Consider the following 25265-nt stretch of genomic DNA (forward strand, 5'->3'; position numbering starts at 1 on the left):
TAATAGCGCACAATTAACTAAGATTTTATATAGAATTTAATTACTTTAGTTTGATATTCATTGTCTCTTATTAAATTTTGAAATTCGATATTTTTTGGTTTCTTGGATCAATAAACTTTTAAACTACATATTCTTTTAATTCTATTCATTTGCTCAAAAGTGGTATTCAAATAGATGTTTTTACAAACATTAGAATTCCAAGTAATTAGTTTATTTATATTGAAATTAAAATCATTTCTTTTATCGTATAAATCAACAAAGCCGATATTCTTCTTTTTCTTACATAATTCCCAAAAATTCAAATTAATATTATTATCGTGATTACGAAGCAAGATTATTCGGGATAAATATTATTTATTAAAATTGTATAATCTTGAAAATTAAAGATAATTAAATCTTTGCAATAAATCTAAAAACAGATTTAATATTAAGAGAATAATTGTTTTTATTATATTGTGAAAATAAGTTAGCTAAGAGAGATGAAAAATTAGATCCTTGTAGTATCCCATTAATTTGAATAAAAATATATTTTCCATTGTAAAGATAATTATTAAAGAGACAAAATTTAATTAAAATTTCTCAATAATCAAAATCGCAATTAAGGATACTTTTAAAATCATAGTAATAACTCGAAAGAGATCTTTAGATCTTTCCATTTAGAAAGAGTAATGTTATTGAAAAGAGCAGTATCAAAAGTCGCAATAGAATAAATTTTATTTTGTTTTATATATTCTAAAATCGGTTAATTATTATTGATAATCCAAGAAAAGCCTCCTTTAATATTGTTAATTATTTTATTTAAGTAGTTAGAGAAAATGGTGCCAGGTTTAGTTGGGTAAGTCTTAGAACCACATGTGATTGCTCTAAATTTTAAAGGAATTTTATGAAATTTTGGACTCATAATTAAAGTAAGAAAATTGTACTATATTGCTAATTTTAAATTTTAGCTTCTTATATCAAGCTAAAATGTTTTTAATGATATTATTATTATTTAAATTACTAAGCTTAGAATGTTTACTTTTTTTAACTCTGTATTAATAAGTTCAATATATAATTTTTTAGGGAAGATTGCATAGTTATTGTTAATAATTAGTAATTGTATAAGTTGACAGTCTATGGGGGTAGTTACAAAATAGTTTTCCCAGATGCTTAATTGATGGAACAATTTTAGAAAAATTTGTTGAATTGTTACTGTTATTTAAATTCTTCTCATTACTAAAAAAAAAATAATTAATATAAACAGCCCATTTCAATTCTGTTAACATGCCTAAAAGTAAAAAGAATCTATTTGATATTTTTAAGCAAAAATTATTGAGATTATTAACAAAGTATTTTAGAATTATATTAATTGAAATATAGTATATGGGTCTAAATTTGGTGCCTTTTATCATTAAATTCTAAGTTCAAGTTTAATTAAGTTCTAAGTTTTTTATAATATTTATATTACCAGTAATAATGTGTTTATAATGTTAATCTACAAGTTCAAAATAACTCTCTATTTCATAGTGACATTCAGAATCAGGCATATTAATTTTCTCTAAATTTTGGATAACATCATTATAATTAAATATAGCTCTACCAAGAGATTTATTATATTTAAAGCTTTTAATTATGTCAAAATCTTTCAAAGGAAAGAAAATTTTAAAACTTTTTTAAAAATATTATGAAATTTAATCTTATCAAAAATAGGACTTTGAAAGTTAAATCCGAAATATAAATTATCTAAATTTTTTTTTATTCTGGGAAATTTTACTCGTTTTAGCTTTTATGAGAGAAAAACAAAGAATTTTGAAGTGTAAATGAATAAAAGAAAAGTTATAAGTAAGAACTCAAAGCTTATATGCATCATTAAGGGAGAAAACAAAATCTTTCATTGGATTAATATTGTAATGTCTATTAATATCTTTTTCCATTCTATAAATAAAATTTAATTTTTCAATCTCACTTCAGTACGCGCCATAAAACAAAATTCCTCTATTTACGCTTTAATTCCATTTTCGCTTCTGTTTTCATATTTTGCAATCTTATTACAAAAATATTTTAAATTATTCTTGAAGGATTCCGGTGCATGTATGCTCATCTGAACTCGTTACTCGCTTTATAGATTTCGTTTTGCGTTTTGTTCTGTTTTTTCTGTGGATGGGTGATCGTGTAAAGCTAAGGGTGGTGGCGCTAGTGGTAAAATTGCTCTTTCAAGACTTCCCGGTTACTGCTTCCGATATATTTTTACGCCGCAGATTGAAAAAACGCGCCATCATATTATTGCATCATATCTTTTGCAGTATTTCACATGTACCGAGTTCTTTCTTTCAGCCTTTAAACTTCAGCCTTATCATATTAATATTATAATCATTAGAATGTTTTCTAATTAGGATAACTTAAAAAGATATTTCTAAAGATATTTTTGGCGACTCTTTATTCAAATGTAGCCAAATTGGGGATGAAATACAAAACATGGCAAACCTTAAGAATTATTCACATAAGATATTACCTTTCCAAAAATTTTTTTGGCCTTACGACCTCTGAGAATCAATACATTTCTGAAAGCTCTTATGAATGGTACAATTATGTTTAGATTTGAACCCAAATTACAATAACAAAACTGCATAGAATATGAGGCTTGTTCACACATCGCCTCGTAGTCATAACATAAGCGGAGGGATACACCGGAAATTTTCTAAATTTCTTCCGGTTTAAGGACGTTTGTTATTGTTTACATTAGACCACACATCCATACATTTTATTTTCTATTTTTTGCGGGACACATTTTTTACTTAATGTGTTCCATTTTGTTTTAATTTTTTGAGTGCTTATCACTCTATTGTATTGATATAGTTTTCTTTGGCTATATTGATACAATATTAGAAAGCACTCCTTTTTTCGAATATAATCGTGTGAGCTGATGAAGAGATTTCTTTCATTTTTTTTTTGTTTACCAGCTTTTTAATATANCACGGAGTGTCTGGAAGTGTGGACAGTTCATGATCAAGTGTTCGATTGTTTTATTGTCCCCACAGTAGGTATAAATTGGGTTTTTATTAAAAAGTCTATTTTGGTATTCTCCAAACACCACGTGTCCAGTAAGTAATTGGTTTAGGTAAAAGTTGGCCTGTAGTCGCTTGGTGGAAGGGTCTCTAAAAAAATAGAATATATAGTATATATAGTATGGTATAAAATAGTCTTATATAGTATATAAATATATAAGGTACAGTCAGCCAAAAAAAACGGACCACCCTGAATAACTTTTAATCTAATGATTATATCAAAAGTTATTCAAGGTAATCCGTTTTTTGTCTTCGGAGAACTATACAACTGTATAATGTGTGATTATTTAGACACGAAATTAAAATCAAAATACAAAGAAAATTATTTACTGACAATAAAATGAAATATAAACAATTAATAATAATGATCAATTTATCATCACCAAGTTTACTCATTATCCAACAAAATCCAGCATTGCATGTAGCTCAGTTTTAAATAAACAAGTAGTTAATTAGATTTTGCTCGTTACTAATCAATCATAGGGCGTCAGTTTAGCAATAATATTTACCATATCAATATTAATGGTGCAGTTAGCCATTTCATTTCTATCTTAAGATAATGGAATTCAATTTGTTCAACAAATAAAGTATTTATCTCTGTAATAGATGTCTGCTTCAGCGGTTCATTATTGGCAGATTCTAGACAACTGGGTGCTTAATATTATGAAATATAATATATTATTGTCGTAAATAGGGATTATAACTCAAACCTCAAAATTTGGAAGGCATTTGGGACAATTTGCATTATTCTAAAAGCTTCTTTTTAGCTTTAAGTAGTTTAAATAATGTTTTATAAAATTAAAGGAAAAAAAGGATGAACATGAAAAATTGAGATCCATGTAAAAAGAAAAATTAAGTTTTTTATTAAAATCATTCTTCATTCAGAAATACATTCAAACATATGTTAAATTTCATCAAGAGTATTTCACAGGAATCAGATTTTTTGAAGGCAGAAGTATATAAGCATATTAGCCTGAAACCTAAACTCTTCAAATTCATTATTATTGATAGTTTCGAATTTAAAGCTTGAGAATAAATATGTTTATTTGAGTGAACGGATATAATAAAATTTATTTTATCATTACACATTAAAGAATGTTGGACTCGATATTAGTCCGTTCATAATAACATTCAAAAATCTCCAAGTGAAAAAAGAATTTGATTAAAACTTTAATGCAATTGATAAATAAGTTTCTTTTTTAAAAAATATAGTATTGATAAAATTGATGAATAATTTCTGTTTTGTATGATAATCCAATATTAAATAATAATCGTATTAGGACTGGGCGATGTAAGAAATTTTAAATCGTGATGCATCATCAATTAAACATCGCGATATAGCGATGGATAGCTATTTAGCATACGTTCAAAAATTATCTATCAGAAATCTTTAAATCAATCAAAAATAATAAAAGGAATAAATCTATTACAAAAGAAAATGTCAATTCTAACAATAAAAGTTTTTATAACATCAATAGCATTACTTAATTTTTTCAATTAAAATAATAAAGATGTCCGAAAGTAAAACCAAACCCAAGCCTTATTTTGATTCCTTTAAATTAAAAATGACTCAAGGTTTATTGGTTTAAAAATAATAATAAAACTGTAAAAAAATATTTTACATGCATGCATTAAAAATTAAAAGAAACAAAACGAAAGTAAAAAAGAAACCTAAGAAATGTTCACTTTAGGAAAACATTTTTTTAATTATTTGTGCAAAAAAAAACCGTGCTTTTGAAACATCGTTAGACCTTCGTTTATTTATTTATTTAAAATAATAAAGTTGGGCTAAGTAATGGTCAAATTCTATTCTTAATAAATGCAAAAATATTTTTAAGTGTTTTACATATTTATTATTATTTTCCTATTTGAAAATAAAATTGACTAAAGATTTATTTGTTTAAAACTGATAATATTGAAAGAATTTTAAGAAAAAGTTTTAAAAATTGCTTTAAGTACTATTGTTAAATTATCAAAAAGCGTCAAAACATTGCTTAACTTTTAATTTAATTTAAAAAATAATATTTGTTTTAACTAATAGTCAATTTTTTTTTTTAAAATCAAACTTTTTTTTAATTTTCTCAAAAATTAAAGCAAATGAAATAAATGTAGGCTTTGTTTTAATTATTTTATAAATAAAAACGACTGAAGATTTATTGGTTTAAAAATAATCAAATTCCATCAAATTATTATACTTACTTGCCTCAAATAAATTTAAAAAAAAAAATTTCATGTGTGTGTGTGATAAAGTTAAATACAAAATACCCCTTTTCAATTGTATCGCTTAAAATGAAAAACTATAACTTAAAAAATCAATGAAGAATCCTTTTTTTTAAATTCATATTTCCTTTTCATTAATAGATTGAGTTCAGAACGAAAATGTAAGATAGCAGCGATTGCGCAACGATCGCAAAGTAATAGTAGGCCTACTAAAAATAATTTTCAAGAATTGTTAAATCCCGACAGACAAAAAGAATAAAAAGTTACGCATTAATGCACAACGAAACGATAGCGAAAAGTCCCACTGAAAATAATTGACAAAAAACGTTAAATCCCGATGACATAAAGTGCACAGCAATCGCAAAATAACGCAAGTCCCGCTGAAAATAATTTCCAAGAAACGTAAAATCCCAAAGACAAAAATGGAGCATTAAGAAACTGTATAGCGTTCTATATTTCAACGTTGATCCTCGCACGAAACTGGGAGCTCTGATTCAACTCGCTCTTCGCCATTCTACATCACGAAACATCGACATCGAAACATCAACATCACGAATCATCAACATCGTCTTCGTAGCTAGACGCTATCAACATCTCCGCAGCCAGACGAAATCAAAATCGTCTTCGTTAGCACGGTGACAGCGTCAACGTAGACAAGGTTCATTGCAAGTTAAATCGTTATATCGCTAGCGTTATGTTATACCGATGGCTTAAATCAGATTTCTGATGCATCGCCTAAAACGAATGTCACTATCGGCGGCTTAAATCAAGATTTGTGATGCATCCCCTAAAACTAAAGTCATTATATCGGCCTGCCGATTTATGCGTTAAATCGATATTTCGCGATACATCGATTTATAGACCAGTCCTATACAGTATGAGTTCATTTGTATCGCGACCTGCCCTATTTAAGGGCATAAGAGAGTGGATACATACATTATAAATACGTAAAACTCATAAAGTCACATCAACAACGAGTATAAAAATCAGAATATCTAAAATAATGATCAATACAATTCTATTCAACAAGTGTAAACTGATTAAAATAATGAAGTAGTAAAAGGGTTGAAAAACAAAATCACCCAAGAACCAATAAATGTTAAAACTTTACAGAAGCATGTGAAACAGTAATAAAATATTAGAAGTTGAAATTCGGCATAAAAGTTAAAGAGCAGAACAAGTAAAGAATCAAAACAATCAGTTAAAAATTGATGAAAACAATACTAGTTAAATCCTAGAGAAGTTCAAAATGATGGAAAATAAAAACACAAGACACCAGCAGGCTCCGAGCAGAGTTAAATGTGGTTCAGAGTGTCCTCCAATGTTGCTTTATAATTTTTTTAACTATGTTTCCACAGACCAACTTAGCAAAGCATTGATGCAAAGTTTGTCCTGGAAGAGGGTTTCCACGGAGTGTCTGGAAGTGTGGACAGTTCATGATCAAGTGTTCGATTGTTTTATTGTCCCCACAGTAGGTATAAATTGGGTTTTTATTAAAAAGTCTATTTTGGTATTCTCCAAACACCACGTGTCCAGTAAGTAATTGGTTTAGGTAAAAGTTGGCCTGTAGTCGCTTGGTGGAAGGGTCTCTAAAAAAATAGAATATATAGTATATATAGTATGGTATAAAATAGTCTTATATAGTATATAAATATATAAGGTACAGTCAGCCAAAAAAAACGGACCACCCTGAATAACTTTTAATCTAATGATTATATCAAAAGTTATTCAAGGTAATCCGTTTTTTGTCTTCGGAGAACTATACAACTGTATAATGTGTGATTATTTAGACACGAAATTAAAATCAAAATACAAAGAAAATTATTTACTGACAATAAAATGAAATATAAACAATTAATAATATCAAGCATAAAGAGTGCATGATTAATATAAAAATTAAATTATATGGATAAAATATTAAGTAATATGAACTTTCTGATTTAAAAAAAAATCTTTTTAAAATAAAATCTTTTTTCAAATAATTATGCTTTCATTTCGTCAAATTTTAAAAGTTAAAGAACAAATGTAAAATGAGGAAATAAAAACCTCAAAGAAGCTTAAAAATATCTTGAAATAATGAATGTGAAAAATATATAGCTACTTTCATTATTTTGAAATGCTAGTTTGGAATTCTAATAGCAACACGTATAATGAGAAAACTTTATCTCAACTATCTCCTTACATAAAGTAATGAAGAAAGTACAAAAAAAGAAAACTTTTTTCTTGCATGAAAATCTTGGCACAATAAATCCTTCGCCGAAAAGAGTAAAAAAATTAGAGTGCGGATTAGTAAAAAATAAAGAAAAATTAAAAAAAAAAAATAACGAGAAACAACTAACAAAAAAATATTCTGTTTTCTAATTACTTTTGTTCTGGGATCAAATGCAAATGAGAAAATTTCGTTCCATCATTGTTATTTTACGTTTCCATGAAAATTGAAAATGTTTTGCATAGCAAGCTAATTGAGAAAACAATTACGATAACAATGTCAAAGGATGATGAACGTCTGCTTATATTTATTTTAAAAATAGATATGGTTATAAAAATACGTATACATATATATATTACAATATTTTGTTTTATTTTATTATTTCTTACACAAAAATTTACATTTTTAATGAATTTTATGAGATTAAGGTATCTGACTAGTGCTATGAGTATATTATAATTTTGAAATTTCTGTACTCTTATCTTTCTAAAAATACTTTACTTTTGTTTGCATTACAAATATTTACTAAGTTATGACAGTTTTTGTGCAAGGTGATAACAGTGGCTAGGCTGATGATTTTAAGTCTTTAAAGGAGTTATCATTTCAAAATCAGATTTTTTCCCATTTTACACCAATTTAAGCACGATATCACATGTTGGTTTTAAAATAAATTTCTACGATTTTCCATTAATGTTTATCATCATGGCACGTATGTTTTGAACTACAGAAGATAAAAAGTAGAGTTTCATTTTTTATGCATGTTTTTTCTCAAAGACAGGTACGGAATTTTTTAAAAAATTGACTTTTAACTGCATTTATCCCAAACTGGCTTTTAAAGTAATAGTTCAAAACATAGTTGATAGCCCTTTGAATAAAATCCTCAAAGGATTTTTGGTTTTGGGGGATCGAAATTTCTTTACTGTGTTTAGCATATCTAATTTTAGCAAGTTTAATTCTTACCTAAAAATGTCCATTCAAAAAATAATAAAAGTTTTTGCTAATTTTATGTCTTTTCACTTAAAAAGAACAAGTAATCTAGTTTCTTTATAGATTTTATAATAATATTTAATTAAAAAAAGTGGTTGAAAGTTCTCGAAAACTTTTTAAAAAAAAGAAGCAATGGAAAGAAATATCGTTATAAAAATCTATTTCTCTACATGAATAAGTTTAGAAACATAATGAAACACAATTTCTTCATGATTTTATTTTTCTTGAAGACATTTCTTTGTCAATAAGTCACAACATTCATTACGAGGTTCTCTTTTATATTTTTGATCTGACTTCAAAGAAAGCATTTTCAATCAACTTTTCTGAAAAACTCTTTGAAATATATATCATCTTTTAGTTCCGTAAAACATGAACACTAACATTGCATCAATGTTTCCTTAAAAATTGTTTTATGTTTATTCAAAAACCAATTTCCCTTATTCAATGAAACTTTTGTTAAAAAATTTACAGTAATCTTCTTTGTTAAGTATTATTAACTCTCAGTGGCATATTAACTTATATTTTTTTCTTGTTTTATCAAATGATGTTTACTGAAAATCAATATATCTATTGTATTGTTATTTTTAAACTTAAAAAGTGTATATAAACTTAAAAGGTTTTACACACATTCTGTTGAAATAAAATGAATATTAAGCATATTATGCAAATATTAATTAAAGTTATTAAAATTTATTACGCCAATATTAATATAAGATCAAATACAAGTTGTTGTTTTTTGCTTCCTTTTTATTTCTCGTATGATAAAGATTATTTTAATAACGATTATTCTTTTAATAACGATTATTCTTAAAATAATAACGATTATTCTTTGAAGAAAGTAATTTAAAATATGAAAATATCTGTTATTTTTAAGTCATTGAACCGATGCATTTTTATAATTTTTTAAAATCATTAAGTTCTACAATATAATCACAGAAGCAATTTTAACAACTAACTATTAACCGATTTTAAATTCTGGCATGATGTTCATGTACGGGTGGATTTCTAAATTGAGAAATTTTCGATGTCCGACAGAAGAATATTTTTATTATAAAATTTGATTACCTATGGGATTAATTGTTTATGATTCCTAAAAATGTATAAAAATATGAATTAATAAGAGTATAAATCTATAAGAATGTTATATTTCTATATAAAAGAGTGTTATATTGCTATTATACGAATTTGTCACACGTTTTATTTTCCATAAATTTTTAACAAAAGAGCAATCAAGAGCAATAGGCTGTCAAAAATGTCAAAGCAATTTGTTTATATATTTCATCACTTTTCAAAATGTAAAAAAAAAACATCGAAACACTTATGTATGTTAAAAAATGCATTTATAATAAATCTAAGTGATATATTTGATATTTCTTTTAGAAATGTCCTTGAATATATTAATTCTTTAGGGTTTCCCTAAAAATAGTCCGGTCTATTACTGTCATGACTGTTACAAGCAATTTTTTTAACTAATTTATTGAGTACCAGCAGTACCAGTACTTATTCAGTACTAGTAGATGATATAGCTCCACTTTTCAATCTTGCATTCATTATGTAGTTATCAGCATTTCAAAAAATAATCTTAAGATTATATCAAAAAAAAATTTATAACCGAAAAACTTGAAAAGATTATTTTTGAAGCTTCTCTGATTTTCAAAAGATATTTTTTGATGTTTTCCGGTCTGTTATCAACTTTTTAAAATTAAATATTGAATCTTTCTTAACTACTTGTCATTTACAAAGTAATTCTGAGAATCATAATTGACCCATAATGTCCTAAGTTTAAAAAGTTTACGCATGGTAGAAAAAATATCAATTTTGCAAAGTTGTCCGGTCTGTTACCTGTTAATATTTTTTAGATTAATAATGACTTTTAAGTTTCCTACAAGCCTTAATTTTAATTCAATCTTGATGAGACCTATTAAAGCATGCGCAAGACATATACAAAATCAATGTTAATTTCAAACAATGATCAATTTTAATTTTATTTTCAAAATGATTCTAATTTTAGAAATATCTGAAATATGAAAATCATAATGGGCAAACTAATTTATTCCTAGGCCATTTTAACAATGAATATACATTCTAGCTACGCATATTTCTATTATAATTTATTTTACTACCTAATACATTACAAAAATGATTATTATGCTAGTTGTTATAGAAAGAATACAGCTCAAGAAATATTGATATAATCATTTTTACCAAAGTGCAGTAAAAGTTAAAAAGGCAAAAGAAATTCTTTTAAGTCTAAATCACCTTAATTCAAAACAATTGTTTTCCACTGTGAACTTGTCATGTTTGTAATAATAACACAATTACGATTTTCGATCTAATTGCTTTTCACACACCTTTTTTATTGTAACTTTCAAAAATTAAAAAAAATGAATTTTAAATTCCATTCGTTTCTAAGTGTAACAAACCTGAAACAGAAAAATTTTAAGAAAAATTGATTCTCCTATTAGTTTTGTAATCAGAAATACCCGCCAAACAGGTGACTATTATTGATTCAATGATAACATTCCACTACTACTTTCCTTAAAATCCTTTAAAAAGTTAAAATTATTGTTTTTGCACTTTTATGTACTCTGTAAAAAGAAAGCTCTAATAAAAATAAAATGTAACGGTTTTAATAGTTCAAAAATCAAGAGTATGTCAGGCATTAGCAAAAACAAACAGATTTGCATTCAGATTGTAAGATTGTTGTCAGTTTACAATTGGGATGTAAATTGACTTACACAGTTGACTTACGGTAAAACATAATCGCTACATGGTATAGCATTGTTTTAAATCCTTTTGTTTATCAAAATTAGAATGCTACATATGAGATAAGAATACTACTTACAGTTATTTAAAATGTTAAAATTATTGATTTTCTACATGCAATCGCAGGTCATCAAGATCAATCAAAGATTACTACAATGTAAAAAGTTCCGGATCGAATTACGGTAAAAAGTACCGGCACTTAGATTGTCAATACATTTTATCAGAAAACATGACGTAACAAATAGTCTGATAGACCGTAATTTTTACAGTAAAAATTATAGCATATTATTGTATGGTAAAAAATGTATTTTACGGTGCAATGAATTCTACTGATGATGCATCCAAAATGTTTATACTTTGTACCATAATTTAATCCGGAAATTTTATGGTGTAAAACTCTCTCTTACTAGTTTAATAAACGATTGTTAGTCAAAAGCCTGCTGAAATAGCAAATAGATTATCATTCCATTTGTAAAATTTACAGTTGATATAAAATAAAACATAATTAATAAAGGCATACATTTGGAGCGTTAGTTTAATTTATAGTTGACATAAAACAAAACATAACTGCTCTGTTTTACATCATAACTTGAAAACTTTACGTATGTTGCGAACATTTAAAAGCCTTTCTGCTCTAATAAATTAAAAGGTTTTAATTGTGATGTCCTTCTTAATTCTTTTTTGTAGCGTTTCTGAATTGGTATAAGAAATACACCTCTCTTATAACATTAGAAAGCTTTTAAACTCATACAGCGGTGCATTGTATTGAAGTTTATATAAATTCTAATGCTTTTGTGAAGCAGGTGAAAAAAAATTGCTTTCTCTATTTTTTGTAAAACTTGTTCTACATAAATATAACTTTGTATGCTGTAAAAGCAGATTTAACTTGTCTACATTTAATTAAAGAACTTTATATTTTTACGATATTTTCAAGATTCTACCGTTTATACTGTTTCTTTAGTTAGTATTAAAAATAAACTCGCAGATCAAGACTGGGTTTGAAGGTGATTCTTCACCAATCAATCAATGGTGACTTTGAATTCAGTTTATTCCTTCGCATAGTTTTTTCGTTTAGTTTTTAGCCACCTCTTACGTTTAAAGCGAAATTCCGTATTTTTAATATTCTGCATGTCAAAAGAGTTATCCCTCACAAAGTTGATCATAATGTATGATGATTTTAACAATATTATCGAGCAAACATGGTCTCTCATAACATGGCTTCCTGCTAACTCATGGAACTAATAGAATCTTTCTTAGTTAAAATCTCTTGCTTTAAACTTTCGAACCGTTTTCTTTAGACAAAATATTTTCTAAATTAGACTATCATATAATATTGTGACAGATTTTTACTCACTTCTGCTCCTTTTGAAATTGAAGATAGAAAATAAAAAAGAAGAAAGAAAATAAAAAAGAAGAAAGAAAAGATTGTTCAGGAAAATAAAAAAAAGAAAAATTCCAATTTCTGGTGGTACAGTGGTTTTTCAATTTCGCTTCTTTTGAGCTATTAAGCAACACTTTAAAACGTAGATACCCACCTTTCCTATTCCATTATTGTAAAAGTCTTATAATTTTTCTCTCGTCTTGTCCCTAACGCTTTTCACATACTCCACTACACTGTAAGGCACATAGAACGAACGAGATCTTCTGACTCTTTATTGCACTATTACAACCAGGATTATCATAATACTTCATGCTTCCTCCATACTCTTCACTTTTTTATTTTAACAATATTTTCGTATTAAAGAATTGAAAAGATATATAGTTTTGACTTTTAGGCTCCTCCTTTTCTCAATTCATAAACAGTTAAATTTTTAAAAAAAGTTTTCAACTGAAATTTTTTATGGAAGCAAAATTAATTTAACACTAAGAGAACGAAACTTTGGGCTTCAATTTGAATTCGTAGAATAACTGGCACAACCATTCATGCTTAAAAGCAACATGTTTATTTTGCTGATCAACTTTTCGATCCGCATTGTACTTATTAAATAATAAAACATGCAATAGTAGGTAAATGCAAATTAAAAGAAAAATCCCACGAAACTAAAGCGGAAATTAATATTTAATGATTTAAAACGCAATATAAAGAAGATGGTCATAAGGTTCGGCATGTTTTGAGAGCTCAAAAATAACTGCCCATTCGCTAGGTTCACCAAACGTGAATGAGGAAACAAAAGTAATTTGAAACAGAAAACGTTGTGTAGGGGGTAGGGAACTGTCCTTGCGTCAGAAAGATCCTGGGTTCGAATCCCGGGCAAGGCATGGATGTTTCTTTCTCTCTCTGTGTGTTCTATGTCCTTTGTGTGAGAATGTGTGTGAATGTGACTCACCCTATAAACGGGTTGCGGTTGTGTGAATGGCGTGGCAGAAGTCGAATTCCTGACCATAGATGGCGCCACTGAAAAACAGGAGCAATCGCACCCCCACTGCCTAAACATGCGTAGGACAAGAAAAAAAACAGAAAACGTTATGTTGGAAACGAAAAAGGGAGAAATGAAAAAGCAAAAACAAAACTGGAAAAACCACAGTGGCCCAGGGAGGCAAATCAAGGCATAATGGAAATGCATTTAGCCTCTCTCGGCCGACAGTTTTCCAATTTTGTCTATTTCACCTTTTTTTCATTCTCGTCTGCTACGGATTTTTATTCTTGCTTTTCAAATTTACGTTCTTATGTTCGGTTTTTCCTTTTACTTCCTGATTTCCGTCTGGAGAGTCATTAGAATGGATGCCTATTTTTGAGCACTTGATGCTTGAGAATTCTGATTCAAAACCCGTAAAGCATTTTAATGTGTAAGACTAGATTTATTTAACCAATTCGCCACTTTCCAGCTCTTGCCTTGGCATAAACAAAAAAAAAATTGCTATCGTACTAAGTACCTCAGTTATTGCAGCAAAAAAGAGAGTATTTCATTTAAGTGCAGCATAAAAAAATTTTTTTTACAATTTTGCTTCTAAATAACCATTTCACTTTTATAATTATAACAATTGTTAGCTAGTTTTAATATTTTACATTATCGTAAAAAGTTCTGTTCATTTCTATCATTGAAAACTAGTGTTTAGTACTTTGCTTCACCTCATTTCCGATTACGGTAAAGATATATTAATTTTTATTGGATTATTTTTATGAAATTAGATTTTTTTTTCCAATTGATTACTTTATTATTTTTCACTTGAATAATTATTTTTTCATCCATTTGTCAATCTGCACAATTTTTTGTAGATTCTTTCACCAGGCTTTCTCGAATTTTTAAAATTTAATGAAACCTATTGATTACCGAATTGATTGATTCGATCGGAGAAACATGCTACAGTTATTCAGATTGCTTTTATACTCGTTAACAATACTGGAGTATTTATTTTATAATTACCATGGTGTGTAATGAGGAAAAAACGAAATTCAAAATAAAAAACGCTATAATAGCGGTACTGAAAGCTTATTCGCTCGCAAATTCAAAGACATAATACTTACAAGAAACATGTTTGAATTGCAGTAGTAATAGATAATAAATTTAAACTCCAGTAACCACATCTTTCACATAAATGCAACACTTATTTGCTTATTTGGATTTTTTTAACAATTATTTGACACGAACCAAACGATTTTCTTTATTTTTGTCACAAGAAGCGAACGATTCCACTCCAACTCCTTTACGATAAAGATGACAATATTAATTTTTATTCGAATTTCATATTTTCTGATTATTTGAATTTTACTTTTTCCAGTGAAGAGTCGAAATTCATTTAAGTATATTGCTTTAAAACTGAATATAAATCCCAAAACATAAACATAATAATCACAATATTATACATTTCCCCCAAGTTTTTCCGATAGATTTAGAAATATACATTTCCCACAAAATATCTGTAACTTTTAGCACCAAACATTAAGAAACTTGAAATGAAAATGTATTTAAATAGTTTTAAAATTTTATATAAGACCTCTATAAATTTAGCAATTAATAAGACAGTTAATTTAGCACTGTAAAAGTATATTAAATAATTTACCACTGCTTATTTTTCGTAGATAAAAAAGAATAGTAACAAAGAGTCCCACTTTGTGAGCATTCATGGCTCAAAAAGACCTCCCTACATTCATGGAATTTCCACCTATGTATTTTATATATTACTTTATGTATTTTACTTTGCATTTTATATATTACTTTTTGCTTTTTATATATCATTTAGCACTGCTAATTTTTCACAGATAAAAAGAATAGTAACAAATAGCCCACTTTGTGGGCATTCATGGCTCAAAAAGTCCTCCCAAAATTCATGGAATTCCCACCTTTGTATTTAATATACTACTTACGAATAGAATCTACTGAAACATTTTTATTGTTATTGTCATTATCATTATTAATATTACTTTTATTGTTTTGTAAATTAGTTGAAAGTGTGACCTAATTACTAACCCTCAAAGTATTTTCCAAATTTAAAACTCATACCGCTTTTAAGTAAATGTTAAATTCCAATTTCTGAAAACCCATGTTAGCTCTTACACAAAAAAAGCTCTCATATTATTAAAAGAATTGCAAATTACCGATAATGGATTTCTGATGATTTTGAATTCTTAATTTAGAGCGGGGAAACATTCGAGGTATTGTTTTTCAGAAAATACCAAAATAGTTCTTTCCAGAATGATTTCCTTCTTTAAATAGCTTTGTTTTCTCTCCCACTACTTGTTGGAAGTATAAAAAAGGAAATAATTTCTATTTAGTTAGAAAGATGAGAAATTATATGATTAAAGCACTAAAATATTTAGAATAAATATTTTTCATATATATTTCCCATTAAGTATTAATGGTTATTTTTGATCCCAATTTCGGATGAAATATTTATATTTCAACAAAATTTTGATCTTTTTTCTGGTATATACGTTAAATTATTTTTTTTAAAACTTTGATGTTATTTTGATTTTATGTTTAAAAAAATCGTAAAATAAATTCCTATTATTTTAAAGTCAATTACTCTTTTATTTCACCTTTAGTCATGATTTGAATTAATTACAGTTTTAATACCGTGAGTAAAGCAAAGACCTGAAAGAAAATGAGTGGAAAAAAAAGAACATATTTTCTTTTTACTGCATTTTATTAGGACTTCAATCTGAAATTCATATTTTCTAATTCCTCTTTCCCTCTGTTTTTCCTAAATCTTTGCAATTTCCGATTATTTAAAGTATTCAACTACAATTGCTTTCTTATTTAAAGTTTAATAAAAAAAGATAACTAGATGGAAAATGCTATATTTTTTAAAGAAATTTAAAAAAAATTCATTTTCCTTCTATTCATTATTTCTTCTAGTCATCTAAAGAAATGAAATTTCAAACGATAATTTAGGTGTTTCAACCAAAAGGTTCTCAAATTCGGTGCTAAAACTTAATTTAGGAGTCCCTCATAAACTTGCTATATTTAATTAGTTATTTCTCCCCCAAAGCTATATCTCTAGGTTATGGCAATTGCATAGAGGGTTAGGCAAAGTTACAGATTTCTTGGGGTTAGTAAAAATTCACAGACGAAACTATCATGAAATATTTTAAATTTCCTGACTTTGTAATTAAATTTTTTTTCAACTTTTCGATTCTGAGTAATGACAGATACATTATAAAATTCAGTCAAGTAGTAAAGTGATAAGGGCAGCTTTAAAAAAAACTCCTAAACTATTCTATTATTTAATATATTTGTAGAAAGAAAACTGTTGTTTCGTATGCGTTCAGATTTTCACAAAATTTATTAACTTATATAAGATATTTGAAAGAAAAGAATTGAAAAGGTTTCATTAAATTTTAAAAATTCGAGAAAGCCTGGTGAAAGAACCTACAAAAAATTGTGCAGATTGACAAAGGGATGAAAAAATAATTATTCAAGTGAAAAATACGAAACTTATTTTTTTTATTTCAGATGAATTTTTTGAAACAGCGGCGCTGAAGAGAGAATCTCGAGCAGTACGGGGAAGGAAACTGTTATATTTTGTAAATGCGCCTATGAGTATTGGAATACTATCAAGTTTGACGCATTATTTTATTAAATAAATATTTAAATATTTTTTAATAAAATTCAGCATGGTTCATTAGAAAAAAGCTTTCTGCTGACACGGCACTTTTTAAAATTTTGCGGTATAATAGGATTTTACGGTTAGAAGTACTGGTACTTTTTACCGAAACTTTACCAGAATTTTTATACAGTGTCACAGTAAGAAATTCTAGATTAGAATAAAAGGTTTTATTGGCCCACTTGGTCAGAAAGAAAAGAGGCATCGATCATTTTAGAGATTAAAATCTAATTAATGTGTCAAAAGACATCGACACATTAAAATCTAATTAATGTGTCGATCGATTTAAATCTAATTAATGTGTCAAAAGATTTGGAGGAATTTGTTGATTCAGGACAAAGATTTATAAAATATTAAAATGTACAGTGCCCCAAAGAAATGAACCTCCCTGAATAACTTTTGATCTAATGATCTCTTTACGATCTAGGACTCAATCCTTGGAGCTCGAGGGGTGATTTCAAATATGCTAATTAATAAGTACAGACCAGACGATATTTTAAATAAAGAAAACCTACTTTCTCAACATAAACATACATTTTCTCGACGGATACATTTCATCGGATACATTTTCTCAACATAAACATACATTTTCTGACACCCAAAATATAGTGGGCACTGCTATCTGGCAGATATAGTCCCAATAGTTTGTTCAAGAGAGCTCTCCAAAGTTTGGACCCCTTAATGTTAATTTTGCTTCTTTCGTATTTTGCTACACTCGAGAACTTTTAAGCAAATTAAAAACATTTATGCACGCAATTTTAAATTTCGTTTATCCTAAGATAATTCCCTTGCAAATAATAACTTTTAGTAAATATTTATTATTCTATTTAATGAAGATCGAAAAACTTTTGTATTGTAAGGCAAAGAATTTATGTATCAGGTTAAAAAATATTACTTTATATGGCAAAATACAAAATTTTAGTAAAATTGATAGAAAACTTCCTGAGAAATTGAATTTCAAAAAAGTCAGATATTTGAAATTTGATTTGTCAGGTAAAATCTTACCGATTTTGATCAAACTTTGCATTTTCTCATGTGAAATTTCTTACTTTTAAATGATGTAAGAAATTGTATACCTTAAAAATCAAAATTTGTTCGACTATTATTAATAAAATACTAAAAAATAATAAATATTTACTAAAATTCATTTTTTGCATGGAATTACCTTGGAATAAACGAATTTTATAATTCTGTACAAAAAAAATTTCTATTCGCTTTAAAACTTCTCGAGTTATGGCGAAATACGTCAAAATTAAAATTAAAATTAAGGGGTCCAAACTTTGGATAAGTCTCCTGCCCAAACTATGAGGACTATGTTTCTCAAATGGCAGTACTCACTAGATTTTGGGGGTCAGAAATCGAAATCCGTCGAGGAAAAGATATGTTTGTTCAGAGAAAGTACGCTTTTGAGCTTGGTTTTGTAACTTAAAATATCGTCTGCACTAATTAATTGGCAGATTTGAGGTCACCCCTTTAAACCCTTAAGAATGAGTTCTAGAACGTGAAGATCCGATCATAAGATCAAAAGTTTTTCTGGGTTGTCCATTTTTTTCGGTCACACTGTACATGAAACTAACTAAATGTCTGTGCCTTGCAATCTTGTCTATAATAAAAATTTCATTGGATTATTATACCCAATATTATGTCAGTCGAATTCCTTATTCCATCAAAGTTTTGATTGATTATTACCCCGAAAGTAAGTTTCGAAGGATTTTTTTCCTATTCAGGAACCCGGTCCTATCTGTCAGGTTTCTGATAACAATCAGAGTTTCAATCTTTTATTATTTTTAATCAGAGTTTCAATCTTATATTTTTTTTCTAAAAAGAAGATGCTAAAAAACAAAAGTATTAATAAAAATTTTATTTTTGATCATATTCGTTAGAAAAGTTTCAATAAATAGAGCTAAATAACAAATTTTAAAAGTATATAAAGAAAATAATTTAATCGAATTAAATAAAATTTATCATTGGCAAAAAATATAATAACTAGAGCAAAAGCAAAATAAATTGATCTAATCTGTCAAGAAATTAATCTTTCTCATATCATAGTGATCCATTAAATAAGTAAAAGTAGCTTAATTTAACCGACAGTTTTTAAACTCCTTTTTATTAAAAAAGAAATGTATGCAGCAATAATTCTAATTCATTCTTACTCAACATAAAATAAAGAAACATTTAGATTTAAGATTCGAGCAAAATAAATAATAAATTATAAAAAATAATATTTAATTTCTAAAAATATAAAGAATGAAAGCAAAGCGGTAAAAAAAACAGTAACTCTAAGGGGACTTAAGAAAAGCATAATTTAATATCGTGTGACTGCACCTAAGGATTTGATAACCGCTTAAACTCATAGACGAATGAGTTCATTAGGTTTTGCAAATACGTCGCATCTAAATAAAAGATTGTCATCTTTAAACTAGAATTATCGAAGGGTTATCTAGATTATTCGCTACTAGAATTTATTTAAGATTACTCCCTAAAGATTATCATCTTACAATTCCTCAAAATTGTGCTGACTTCGGGGTTGTATGCTTTTTCGCAACATATTCCACATTATAAATATAACTCATGTCAAGTGAGTTTATAGGCTAATTGCTATGTAGTTGGGTGTATACTATAAATAACAATAAAAACTGGTCACTAATATCCCAGATCGCTGAACTTGTTTGTTATCATTAAAAATTAGGGGTATCAAAGCAAACGCTGCATGAAGATATTTTTATTTTATTTTATAACTGTCGTTGAACAGCCAGCCCATTTCTGAGTTTGTGAATATCATGTTCAATTCCATAGCCTTAAAATTTTGAACCCAATCCAGAACTCTTGGATCAAGCATTAAGGTAAACTAGTTTTTATGGAGGACTTTTTGATGGAACTAACAAGCAATTACGTTACAAACCTGTCATAGTTAGCCTATGGCAAAGGGATACTAATACATGATCCGTCTACTGCAGAGGATATTTTATATCAGCACTGTGGTTGGAATAACCCTGAAGCAGAATTCGTATCGACCAGCGATGAGGTAACCAAACTTGGGTCATTTCATTGGGAGGCGAGCACTCTATCCCCTTCGCCACCGCGGCTCAATATGAAGATATTGATTGAAAGTCAAGATCTGATCTTCCAGAATGTTAAAATAAACATGCTGATTCATGTCAGTGGTCTGGTTACCTCTGAAGAAGAGCCTAATTTCTAATGATGGAAACACTTCCAAAGGAAACACTCTTAAATTTACATGGTTTTAAATTAAGGTAAGTATGCTTAAATTATCCACCATTTTAAATTAGGATATATTTAGGTATTTATTTTTCATCTACTGAGCTGATATTAATTAATATCAGACGATTGCATAATTATAAACCAAACTTTAATAGATTCTATAAGAATATAAGAAAAATTAAGGACCAAGAAAATGTAGTATGGTTGGTTCTCAGCATAATATTTTCTTATCATGCTTTTTTTCTTTCTTTATCATTTACTCTTTGAATATAACACTTATATTTTTCCTGAATGAAGAGAAAATAAATTCCTGCAGTTGTTTGAAAGATAAAAAAGGAGACCAAACACTTTCTTGTTTTTTTTTTTCTCCACAAAATAAGATTTGCCAGTAGTTTCAGAAACAATGCAGACTTCCCTACATTTCCTTCAATGATTCAGGCTACTATTTATTTTTCCTTATTTATGACAAATATCTCAATTGCTACTCGAACTTTTGAATTTAATTTGATAAACATTTATAATAAAATTACTTAACTAAGCATTGGTTTATAATGTGAGAGAGAGTAAAAAAACTTGCTGTAGACGGAAATCTAAATATGCCAAATTAAAAAAAAAAATTCCGTAATTAATATGAACCATTTATAAAAACATGTCTGAAAAATCAAAGGAAATACAGCTTTTTGGATTCCAGTGTTTGAAAAAGAACTTGTTGAAAGTTTATAAAGATTAAGTGGAACAATAAGTTTGAAATTTATAAATAATTGAAGAAGTCAAAATAAACTTAAACACCTTTTCAGGAATAGTACACTCTACCCTAAGCATAATCTAGTGATTTAGGTTCATATTTATTTCTCTTTACTTATGACAAATATATCAACTGCTACTGGATCTTTTGAATTTAATCTTCTCATAAACAGTTATAATAAAATTGATTAACTAAACAGTGGCTTATGAGGCGAGAGAAAGGGAAAAAGCTAAGTATAGATTAATTCTAAGCATGAAAAATTAAAAGGATTTTCTTTTCTGTAGTTAATATGAACCATTCATAAAAACATGTCCAAAATATCAAAGGAAATACTTTTTGTTGTGTTCTAATTTTTGAAGAAGTTTTTGTTGATTAAATTGAAACTCAGCATAATAATTTTTCTTATTTTTTTTCTCTCTTTATCAATTACTCTTCAAGCAATATTTTTTATATAACACTTATATTTGAAAGTCTCTAGAGCTGAAATGGAACAATAAGTTTTGAGTTTATCTATGATTTAAGAAGTCAAAGCAAAATAAACACTTTTTCTAAGAAGCCTTTAATTGAAGGATTGTTGTCTTAAAAGGAACCTATTGTATTTCCTTTTAAATTCGTATTTTTACAGCGAAATTTCTGTTAATTGTAAAAAAATAAAAATAGTCTTTTTCTTTTTTTGGCAATTAGTGACCGTATTTTCAACTCATGAAACTTCAAAGAAATATTTTTGTTTGAAATGTAATAGCTTGAAATAAATTCTTTATTTCAAAATATATCATTATTAAACGAAAACAAGAACAAAAGAGCAGAAAAAGAGTTTTATTAAATAAAAGAAACTCTCCTTAAATTAGAAAAGAAATTCTCCCTTATATTTTACTAATAATTTATTTAATACCACTTCTTTGAAAGCAGGAAAAAAATTCTAAGATATAGCAAATGATTTAGAAAATGCATTTATCTATTGTAACAAGTTTTAGAAAATACTACTTTCCGTTATTTATTCGAATGAAATGTTGTCTCGAAAACTTTACAACCTGAGTTAGGTTCAACATGCTACGCATGACTTACCTTATATACAATAATTATTTTTTAACGGCAGATCCTGAACTCTCGTTCTTTGCCACGGAAGTTGCCGAACGTTTTGCGCTTTAATGTTACTAAGTGGTCGCCTGTGAATAACCTAATTCACGGAGACGAGCAACATTACCCACGCCACACTGTCACAGATACCCGTTCAGAGGGTAGGCAGCATTCACACAACAGAGCGAAGCGTTCATGTCCTAAGCGGGATTCAAACCTACAACTATTGGCTTTGCAGTCAGGCACGCAAATTGTCCAGTCACATCGCCGGATATGCTCTAATTATAAAATGCTAAGTAACTATTAAAAAAATAAAGATAAGTGCCATTGGCCTAATAAAAGAAACTGATCGTCTTTACTGTACTCTCAGAATTTTTATTCTAAAATTACGATCTGTTCATTTAATTAATCGTAAAGTTTACGTTAATAAACATTTATTTAACTTAACGGGTCGTTTACAACTGGTTCATATAAGAATCATAAATGCAAAACTACATGTTTTGTAACCATTTTCAAATAGCATGGATCCATAATCGCAGAAATTTAAATTAACAGACCATAGCAGTTAGGTTATGATAAATTTTTCTTGAAGCATTTTTTTCTGAAAAATTTATAATTGCGTTTTTTAATAAATTGCGATCTTAATACAAGTTAGTAAAAGTTTAAAAATATTATGATCCTATAATACTCAGGATTGAAAATATAATTACGCATTTATTATTTTTATTTTTCTGTGATTTCTGTATTTTTGGTAGGTGTAAATCAATCTAGTTTGAGTAAATTATTATTTAAATTAAATTTAGTTACTCTTGATAGGCTTTTACTAAATCATATGCAACTACATTAATTTGTACTACTAGCAAAATGTCAGTCTGGATAATGCTCCTGTGACTGAATTACCAACAAATTCACACTGTTAAAAATAAGTTCAACGTTTCACCAAAGAATTAGTGCCAATTTCCTGCAACCAATATAATAAGAAATTTAGTGCAAAGTTCTACCAATGTCGTGGTACTGTAAGAGGTACTAATTTCGTAATTAAACAATGAACTAATTCCAAGGTTTTTCTTTACACCCATTCTTCAGTGAGACGTTGAATCAATTTCAAGGCTTGACTGTTAACGAACGGTAAAAGTTTGAACCCCATCTGGACCGAACGAACAGGGTCTAATCTTAATTGTTGTAATTCTCAAGCGAATCTTAAAAATTGTTCTGCTGTTTGTCGGTCACAAAATTAAAGAGAGTAAAAAAATATAATTTAAAGTCCTTTTTATTATAGATAAATCATATTTATATCATTTTTATCGATTTTATTATCAAAACACTCATTGATTCGTGCCAGTAAGTGATTCAAATCAGTGATTCAACTATTCGTTTTGTAACTCTAATTGTAACTTCCAAACTGGGGTATCATGTCTTGTCAAAAGGGTAATTACACAAAGAGTAAAAAAAGGAAGAATTTGACAAATACGTTTTAAAACTCGTTTTCTCTCGCAGGAGCTCTTTGGTTGAATGTGAAATACATATTTGACAACATTTGAGGCAATAAAGCTCACTTTTTTCTTTTCCTATTATTGGTCACCTTACTTCCAGTTGTATTTAATTGAAAGTAAGTGTAATATTAAGAATTTGTAATCAAGTATTTTAATAACAATAATGCTTGTTATCATTTAATATTAATACTTTTACATGTGAAAAACAAATTATTTTCATTATCAGAATGCTTGCTTTTGTTTTGAATACTTTTATTTTCTGCAGACACAAAATCCTCGTTTTTGTTCTAATGACAATAGCGCTCCGTCTTATTGGCGTTGGCTCCAACTTTTAAAATCGCACCAAGCTGGTACCGTCAATTAAGTTCCTACTCATAATAACTCTATATAATTAGAATTATATATGATAATGAACAATGAATACTTAACTTCTCAGTGAAATATAGTTAAGCATTTAAATTTGATGAAAATTTTAATATAAAATAAATGCGTTATACTGATCGCTTATGTTAAGCATTACATATTAAAATATAAGAAAGAAAGCGCAGTTTTTTCACAATAAATGCTAATTTATCCTTAATCTATGTTCTGATCTGACAATAAAAATTACTAAAATATGCATAAAAAATACAACATTCATCTTATTTTAAAAGCATTTATCATGACTTAGCTGTACAAAATGCCGATTTAAGAAAACAGAAATTTTATTTTATTTCAAAACACGGCAATGGCTCGAATTTTTAAAAAGCACATTATTATTGGCATCAGAAAAACTAATTTACACATTTGATAACGCTGTTTTTCAGACATTTTTAAACAACGTACTTTAAAATATGTATCTTCGGGAAGTAAATACAAGTGAATCAACTAACAAATTGAAAAAGCTTAGCAACCATTCCAAAAGCATGCTGCGCTCTATGACGAATTTCGCATGTAACACATCGCGCGTGCAAAACAGAAATATTACATGGTAGCAGTAATAATTAAAAGCTTACACTTACCTTGCAAAGTATAAAGATTGGATTTAACTTTCACTTTCATCTGCTTCGATTGATGTGTCGTTCGCTGAATCATGCGGTCGTCCACCATTCACTCAAACTCGATTACAGTTGCGTCAGGTTGAACCCCGAAAGAGGTAAAATCACTTACTTCGAGTCACTTTTACTGAACGGAAATCTTCATGAAATCGGTTTGCGACTTTCTGCAGGTCTTTGCATTCACAAACTTTTCGGTGAAACGTTTATCTATTCTTTTTAGACAACATACATACAACATTTTAACAGTGCATAGAAACTCAAACTGGCTCGTTGAAAACAAATTAAAAAGTATGTAGGACATTCGCAAACTAAATTATTACAAAGTAAAAAAAATCATTATTAATATGGCTAAATAATACTGACTATTATCAGATAATTAGAACACTATTATAAATACATGCATTTATATATATATATATA

Source organism: Parasteatoda tepidariorum, chromosome X1, assembly GCF_043381705.1.
Source record: "Parasteatoda tepidariorum isolate YZ-2023 chromosome X1, CAS_Ptep_4.0, whole genome shotgun sequence".
Lineage (NCBI taxonomy): Eukaryota > Metazoa > Arthropoda > Arachnida > Araneae > Theridiidae > Parasteatoda > Parasteatoda tepidariorum.